This window comes from Kogia breviceps, chromosome 17, assembly GCF_026419965.1.
Source record: "Kogia breviceps isolate mKogBre1 chromosome 17, mKogBre1 haplotype 1, whole genome shotgun sequence".
Classification (NCBI taxonomy): domain Eukaryota; kingdom Metazoa; phylum Chordata; class Mammalia; order Artiodactyla; family Physeteridae; genus Kogia; species Kogia breviceps.
The window spans coordinates 34,733,208-34,741,736 of record NC_081326.1 but is presented as its reverse complement, the minus strand read 5'-3'; the positions used below and the strand labels follow the sequence as shown (position 1 = coordinate 34,741,736).

General features: G+C 42.5%; 1 pseudogene; it reads left to right on the top strand.

Annotated features, from left to right (window-relative positions):
- The first annotated feature begins 621 nt into the window (after positions 1-621).
- LOC131744128 (cAMP-regulated phosphoprotein 19 pseudogene) lies at positions 622-1,233 on the top strand (annotated as a pseudogene).
- The last annotated feature ends 7,296 nt before the right edge of the window (positions 1,234-8,529 follow it).

The following is an 8,529-nucleotide window of genomic DNA, read 5'->3' as shown; positions in this document are numbered from 1 at the left end:
AGGAATAAAATACCTAGGAATAAACTTACCTAAGGAGACAAAATGCCTGTATGCAGAAAACTATAAGACACTGATGAAAGAAATTAAAGATGATACAAACAGATGGAGAGATATACCATGTTCTTGGATTGGAATAATCAACATTGTGAAAATGACTATACTACCCAAGGCAATCTACAGATTCAATGCAATGCCTATCAAACTAACAATGGCATTTTTCAAAGAACTAGAACAAAAAAAATTCACAATTTGTATGGAAGCACAAAAGACCCCAAATACTCAAAGCAATCTTGAGAAAGAAAAACAGAGCTGGAGGAATCACGATCCCTGACTTCAGACTATATTACAAAGCTACAGTAATCAAGACAGTATGGAAGGTAGGCGAGGGCGTGGTGCGGAAGGAGCGGTGGGCTGAAGAGGTGGCGGGCTGGTGGCAGGCTGCAGTGGTGGCCGCCCACTGGGTGTGGCGGGGCTGCATGTCATCATAAGGCGGCTGCCATTTTTGCTGGCAGAGACGGCCCTGGCGGGCGCTCAGGGAGCAGGGCAGGCCTGAGGCTGTGCGGTGGGCGGGTGGCCTCGGTCATCTGGTAATCACTTCTCTTCCTGGTGTCTTGTCCGCAGAGGGCACAGAATGTCCGTGGAAGTCCCCAAAGGAGCCTCAGAGGAGGAACAGAAGGAAATGGAAGACAAAGTGACTAGTCCAGAGAAAGCTGAAGAAGCAAAATTAAAAGCAAGGTATCCGTATCTGGAACAAAAGCCTGGAAGTTAAGATTTTTTAAGGAAACGATTGCAGACAGGGCAAAAATATTTTGATTCTGGGGATTACAACATGGCTAAAGCAAAAATGAAGAACAAGCAACTTCCTACTGCAGCTCCGGATAAGACAGAGGTCACTGGTGACCACATTCCCACTCCACAGGACCTTCCTCAACGGAAACCATCTCTTGTTGCTAGCAAGCTGGCTGGCTGATTAAAAGAGCTGAACTGCATGAATCTTCTAATTCCCATTATTTCTTCTTAATATGTTACTTCTCCACTTTTTATTTCCTTTTACTCACTAAGTCATTTGAGAGTTATGGCTTTGCAGGTAGTGGTAGTGTGTGTGTAAGGGAATATACATGTGTAGAGTTTTGATTAGTTTAACAGTGCACTGATGAAAAGAACATGTTAGAGCAATGTAAAGTAATCTACTTGAAAATAATTGTTTATATTACCTAACTCCTAGTGTAGGGCTGGTTCCAACAAGTAACAAGCAAGTTTTACAATTTTAATGTTTTGGCTTTCTTTAATTCATCTTAATTATAGCTTTGTCTGTTACTCTTATTTAATGTAACCTCTATTATATTGGTTTCTTCTGTATTTTCCTTTTGGATTTTGTAAAACAGAAGTTTAAGACCACAAGTTAGAAGAAAGGTCACATATTTCAAACACAAATAGATGGGGCTTCAAAAGATTTGTATCCTGTGCTTGAACTTTAATGGCCTTAAATATGTTTCAGCTTTAACAATAAAATTTTACTTGGGCAATATTTGCCCATTCTGGTGTAACTTATGTGACTCTAGTGCTTAACAGCTGCTGTTGAAGCTAGTATTCTTACCCAGTTCTGTAGTGTTAGAATACCTTTTGTTGTTGAAGATGTGAATGAAGTGTGCATGTGCATCCACTGTTGAATTCACTTTTGTGCCATTTTTGTAAATACAGTAGTTTTGCACAACCTCTCAAAAAAAAAAAAAAAAAAGACAGTATGGTACTGGCACAAAGACAGAAATAGAGATCAATGGAATAGGCTAGAAAGCCCAGAGGTAAACCCTCGGTCATATGGTCACCTTATCTTTGATAAAGGAGGCAAGAATATACAGTGGAGAAAAGATACCTCTTCAATAAGTGGTGCTGGGAGAACTGAACAGCTACATGTAAAAGAATGAAATTAGAACACTTCCTAACATCATACACAAAAATAAATTCAAAATGGATTAAAGACCTAAATGTAATGCCGGACGCTATAAATCTCTTAAAGGAAAACTTAGGAAGAACACTCTTGATATAAATCACGGTAAAATCCTTTTTGACCCAACCCCTATAGAAATGGAAATAAAACCAAAAAGAAACAAATGGGACCTAATGAAACTTAAAAGCTTTTGCACAGCCAAGGAAACCATAAACAAGACAAAAAGACAACCCTCAGAATGGGAGAAAATATTTGCAAAGGAAGCAACTGACAGAGGATTAATCTCCAAAATATACAAGCAGCTCATGCAACTCAATATCAAAAAAAAAAAGGCAACTCAATCCAAAATGGGCAAAAGGCCTAAATAGACATTTCTCCAAAGAAGATATACAGATTGTCATCAAACAAATGAAAGGATGCTCAACATCACTAATCATTAGAGAAATACAAATCAAAACTACAATGAGGTATCACCTCAAACTCATCAGACTGTCCATCATCAAAAACCCACAAACAAAAAATGCTGGAGAGGGTGTGGAGAAAAGGGAGCCCTCTTGCACTGCTGATGGGAATGTAAATTGATACAGCCACTATGGAGAACAGTATGGAGGTTCCTTCAAAACTAAAAATAGAACTACCATACAACCCAGCCATCCCACTACTGGGCATATACTGTGGGAAAACCATAATTCAAAAAGAATCATGTACCACAATGTTCATTGCAGCTTTATTTAGTAGTCAGGACATGAAAGCAGGCTAAGTGGCCATCAACAGATGAATGGATAAAGAAGATGTGGCACATATATACGATGGATTATTACTCAGCCATATAAAGAAATGAAATTGAGTTAGTTGTAGTGAGGTGGATGGACTTAGAGTCTGTCATACAGAGTGAAGTAAGTCAGAAAGAGAAAAACAAATACCATATGCTAACACATATATAAGGAATCTTGGGCTTCCCTGGTGGTGCAGTGGTTGAGAATCTGCCTGCCAATGCAGGGGACACGGGTTCGAGTCCCAGTCTGGGAAGATCACACATGCTGCAGAGCAACTAGTCCCGTGAGCCACAACTACTGAGCCTATACATCTGGAGCCTGTGCTCTGCATCAGGAGAGGCCGCGACAGTGAGAGGTCCATGCACCATGATGAAGAGTGACCCCCTCTTGCCGCAACTAGAGAAAGCCCTCGCACAGAAATGAAGACCCAACACAGCCAAAAATAAATAAATAATTTTTTTAAAAAAGAAGTAAACAGCTCATTAAATATATATATATATATATATATATATATATATATATATATATATATGGAATCTTAAAAAGAAATGGTTCTGATGAACCTAGTTGCAGGACAGGAATAAAGACACAGGTGTAGAGAATGGACTTGAGGACATGGGGACAGGGAAGTGTAAGCTGGGATGAAGTGAGAGAGTAGCAGTGACATATATACACTACCAAATATAAAATAGATAGCTAGTGGGAAGCACTAGCTTCATCACACAGGGAGATCAGCTCGGTGCTTTGTGACCACCTAGAGCGCTGGGATAGGGAGGGTGGAAGGGAGACGCAAGAAGGAGGGGATATGGAGATATATGTATACATATAGCTGATTCACTTTGCTAAACAGCAGAAACTAACACAACATTTTAAAACAATTATATTCCAAGAAGGTGTTAAAAAGAATGATCTATTTCCTATTTGTCTTTTGAAATCTTTTATTGTCACTTTGGTTAAAGGAATAAGTATTTTTCCACAGCAAACTATGATCTTATCTGACCAGATGTTTTAAAAATTTTTTGACAGACTTGCCAAATATCAAACTCTAATTAATGTTCTTTTGACCTCCAGCTAACTTTGGGGTGCTTCAAATCGCCTCTGAAGCATCCCAAAGAGAAATCTTAGGCTAATTGGGATCATTTGGTATGTTAAGTTACATGGGAAACATTGTCCAAATTCGCTGTTGCCTGTGTCAGATGGAATCATCAGGCTCTCTTCAATTTTATCATAGCCACCAAACGTGGATAAGGGAAAGGATTTGGAGTTCTTCTGCTGTCTAGTCTCTCACTCATCTCACCCAATGTCCAAATATATACTATGAGAATTTCTCCATTTCCTGGCCCTCAAGTCTTGAACCCCATGCTACCTTCTATAATTCCCAACTCCAATTCTTCTAGGAGATCCTTTGTGCGCCTCTAGGACACCCTTCACCTCAGGCGTTGGCAGCCCATACACTACTACAGACTACCTGTTGGGCTGGCTGCTTCAAGCAGCCCACATCCTAGGCTTTATAGATGGTCAATCTCAAGGAATGCATGACAGCACAGGAAAACTTATTATAGGGCATAAACTTTATAGACAACCGATTCCCCTCAAGGAGAGTCCTGGCAATGCACTGGCAATGGTTCAAATGTTCTCCCCTCTACCCCAGACTTGCATAAGGGACTAGGTCAACCAAGGCCATCTGGTTAGTCAACGCGAGAATAGAGGACACTCAAAACACCATTAAGTTTGAAGGGAATTCAGAGGACACTTCGACCCCTTCAGGTTAAAGCCCCCTAAATGTTTCCAGGACCCTGGATTCCATTTCTAGGAGAGCTCTCTTTTTTTCAGTTGCAGGTTTCTCAACATGGGAGGATCCCCTTCTAAGCTAGAAGAAACACTCTGGAGTGTATCCTTAAAAATTGGAAATTTTAAAAAATGATGGGCTGAAAAAGGAAAAAACTTAAATTTTACTGAAACACTGCTTGGCCTTTATGTAAGTTGGTGGGATGGAAAACATGGCCTGAAAATGGGTCCCTAAATTATAACATCATCCTGCAATTGGATCTTTACTGTAGCAAGATGAGAAAATGGACTGAGGTTTCCTATGTTCAAGTCTTCATGCTCCTTTACCAAAATCCTGCGCTATGCAGCTTTTGTAATCAAAAGCCTAGGGAGGGCTTCCCTGGTGGCGCAGTGGTTGAGAGTCCGCCTGCCGATGCAGGGGATGCGGGTTCGTGCCCCGGTCCGGGAAGATCCCACATGCCGCGGAGCGGCTGGGCCCGTGAGCCATGGCCGCTGAGCCTGAGCGTCCGGAACCTGTGTTCCTCAACGGGAGAGGCCACAGCAGTGAGAGGCCCGCGTACCGCAAATAAACAAAAGCCTAGGGAATCATAAAACAATCCCTTCTAAACTTTCCAACTCTCAGGGAGGAAACCATGCCTCCCCTGCCTCTCTGGAGCCACCTAGTTTTCCAGATTCCTCTAACTGATCCCAAACTCCACCTTCCTATGTCCCTTTATATCCTCCATTGCCCCAGGAGAGAGAGATTAGTCCCTCCGGTGTAACTTGTAGTGGAACTTCTTTTCACCCAGGATCAAGGAAAATATGCCCTCTTAGGGAAGTAGCAAATGGTGAAGGGGCAATCAGGTACATGTGCCCTTCTCTTTAACCAATTTAGCCCAATGCAAAGACACTGGGTTGATTTTCTGAAGTTTGGTGAAGGATTTCAGGCCCTAGCTCTGTCCTTTGATTTAACTTGGAAGGATGTCCAAATAGTCCTATTTACCTGCTCTAGTCGTGAGGAAAAACAGAGAATTTGAGCAGCAGCCCAGGAGCACAGTGAACAGCTTGCCAGGGACCAACACCAACATTTTGTTATGGGTGGAAACACAGTCCCAAATCAGGAACCCGACTGGGGTTATAATTCCCTGGAAGAAACAGAAGCCAGGAACCACATAATCCAATATGTATTAGAAGGGATGAGAAAGTGTATCAAAAAGCCAGTTAACTATGAAAAGGTTAAAGGAGTGACCCAGAAGAAAAAGAAAATCCAGCCGTCTTTTAGAGATGGCTTGTGGAGGCTTTTAGAAAATTTACTGACATTAATACCTCCACCTCTGAGGGTCAATCACTGCTGGGACAACATTATATCAGCCAGTCTGCCCCTGATATTAGGTGGAAACTGGAAACTCCCAAAGTTACAATTAGGCCCTCAAACCCCTATGCCCCAACTCCTAGAGGTGGCTTTTGGGTATTTAATAATAGAGATCAAGCTGAGGAGGAAGAGAGAATCCAATGTGAAAACAGGCAGGCCAGGGCTCATGCTAAACTGATAGCCATTGCTGTCAGCTGTACCTTGCAACCTAGGACAACCCAAGGGGGCCAAGAAGTTTTAACCATCTGTCTAGAGGTGAAACCAGTAAGGGGGAATGCTTCAAATGCAAGCCAACCAGCTACTGGGCTCGTTAATGCCAGAAAGAGCCCCCCGGTCCATGCCCAACCACATCCCCTTGTGGTCAATCCTTATATTAGTCCAGGTTCCTGGAGATGCCAAATGGTTTACTGTACTTGACCTCAAAGATGCCTTCTTTTGCATCTCAGTACATCCCTCATCTCAATACCTGTTTGCCTTCAAGTGGACTAACCCCCACTTTTGCCAAATGCAACAATATACGTGGAGAGTATTGCCTCAGGGGTTTTGGGACAGCCCACACTTTTTCACCCAGGCCCTAGGAAAATAACTAAGGGAAATACACCTAAAAGAAGGGGCTATTCTACATTATACAGATGATGTATCAATATGTAGCCCCACTATGGAGGACTCAGATCAAAATACCATTAAAGTCCTTAATTTCCTTGAGGCCCAGGGCTACATGTCTCCCCAAAATGCACAAGTCTCAAAACAACAAGTTAAATATCTGGGATATATTATAAACCCTGGAAGCAGACATTTATCTCCAGATAAAAAACAAGCCATATTGGGCCTAAGCACCCTAAAGACAAAGAAACAACTTTGTACCTTCTTAGGCATGGCAGGATTTTACAGAATTTGGATTCCAGGATTTGAACTAATGGCTAAATCCCTATATGAAGCCACTAAAGGCCCAGATGCAGAACAATTACTTTGGACTGGGGGACAAGAAAAGGTATTTAATACTATCAAACAGGCCCTCACCAGAGCTCCTGCTCTATGTCTCCCAGTTTAAAAAAGCCATTCATCTTATATGTAGCTGAAAAGCAGGGGACAGCTCTGGGGGGGTCCTTATACAGAAGCTAGGAGAAGTTCTTCCGCCTATAGGCTATTTTCCCAAACAACTAGATTCTGTGGCCTGAGGTTGGCCTGGCTGCCTCCCAGTGGTAGCTACCACCACTTTATTAGTAGAAGAAGCTAACAAGCTTATCCTCGGATAGTCACTGGAATTCCAGACCCCTCATCAAATACAAGGGATTCTGGAGATTAAAGGCTACCACTGACTAACTGGAGGCTGTCTTACTAAATACCAGGCTTTTCTCCTTGATTCCCCAGAGGTAACCCTGAAAACTTGCCATACCCTTAACCTGACTACACTGATGCCCACTGAAAGCCCCAAACTAACACATTCCTGCCACAAAAACCTTGACCAGGTTTATGCCTGTAGGCCTGGTCTAACAGACCAGGCCATAGAAAACCCTGAAGAGGAATGTTTTACTGATGGCAGTAGTTTACATCTAACCACCAATCCTTGCTATGCAATATGGGTGGGGAAATTGAAAACTGGTTATCTAGTTTGTTCTCTTGCACCCCTCAAGGAATAAAAAGCTTTCTGGCAGGAGGTTTTGCCCTTCATTTCTTATAACCCTTCTCTTTTCAGTTATACTGATTTATGCTATATTTTGTCTAGTACTCCATTGTCTTCCCCTCTGTTGTAAATCTGTGACCAAGACTTTTCAGTCCAAGAAGGAGACCTGGGACAAACAGGTCCAGACCTTCCATTTTAAAAAGAGAGAAACATGTTAAACTTTAACCCTGAGATTAACAAAAATACACATTGAAGCAGAATGGCTTCACAATTTTGACAAGGGTGATATTGCCTCTATTGTATGGTCAACAATTAAGGAAGCTCTCCCAAGGTTAACCTGGTTCCTTCCCTTTCTAGGTCTTTTAATGGCTATTGTTCTCCATTTTGGCCCTTGTTTGTTTAACCTTTTGGTTAAGTTTGTGTCTTCTAGGCTCTATCAGTTTCAAGTAAGGCTCATGATGGCCCAAGGAATTCATCACATTCCAGTGGAAGACCTACAGGTCCCTGTAGGTCCTTGGAACAGTCAGCAAGGGACTTCTACACCTCTAGGGTAGGCTAAGGTCTGTGGACCCTGTCCAACAGGAAGAAGTTTCAGAAGCGACCTTCTGCCCTTTACCCCTAAAGAATAAGGGGTGTAGAATCTCTCAATGGGGAATGAGACTGGCTAGGATCTGGAACTTGGGACCCTTTGATGCAGTGCTTGCAACTGGAAAAATATCTCCTCAAGCAACAAAATACCAAGAAAGCATATGGGACTGAAAATAGCTGCGGGCATGTGCAGTTGGGGTGAATTATGGACAACAAGATACAAAAAGACCAAAGAGCCAACTGCCACTTCTGAAGAACCGGGAGCAAAATCAGGGTACTGCACATGCACCCTGCACACAGCACCATCAAAGGGTGGGTGAACTAGCTAAGCCACCCCTCTGGCCCAAACCCTGGACCCACCCCTACCCTCACTCCATATAAGGAACCAGTTTGCCTGCACTTTGGTGAGTGAGCAAGGGAACATGTAACTTGTTTTCACTCCCTCCTGCTACAG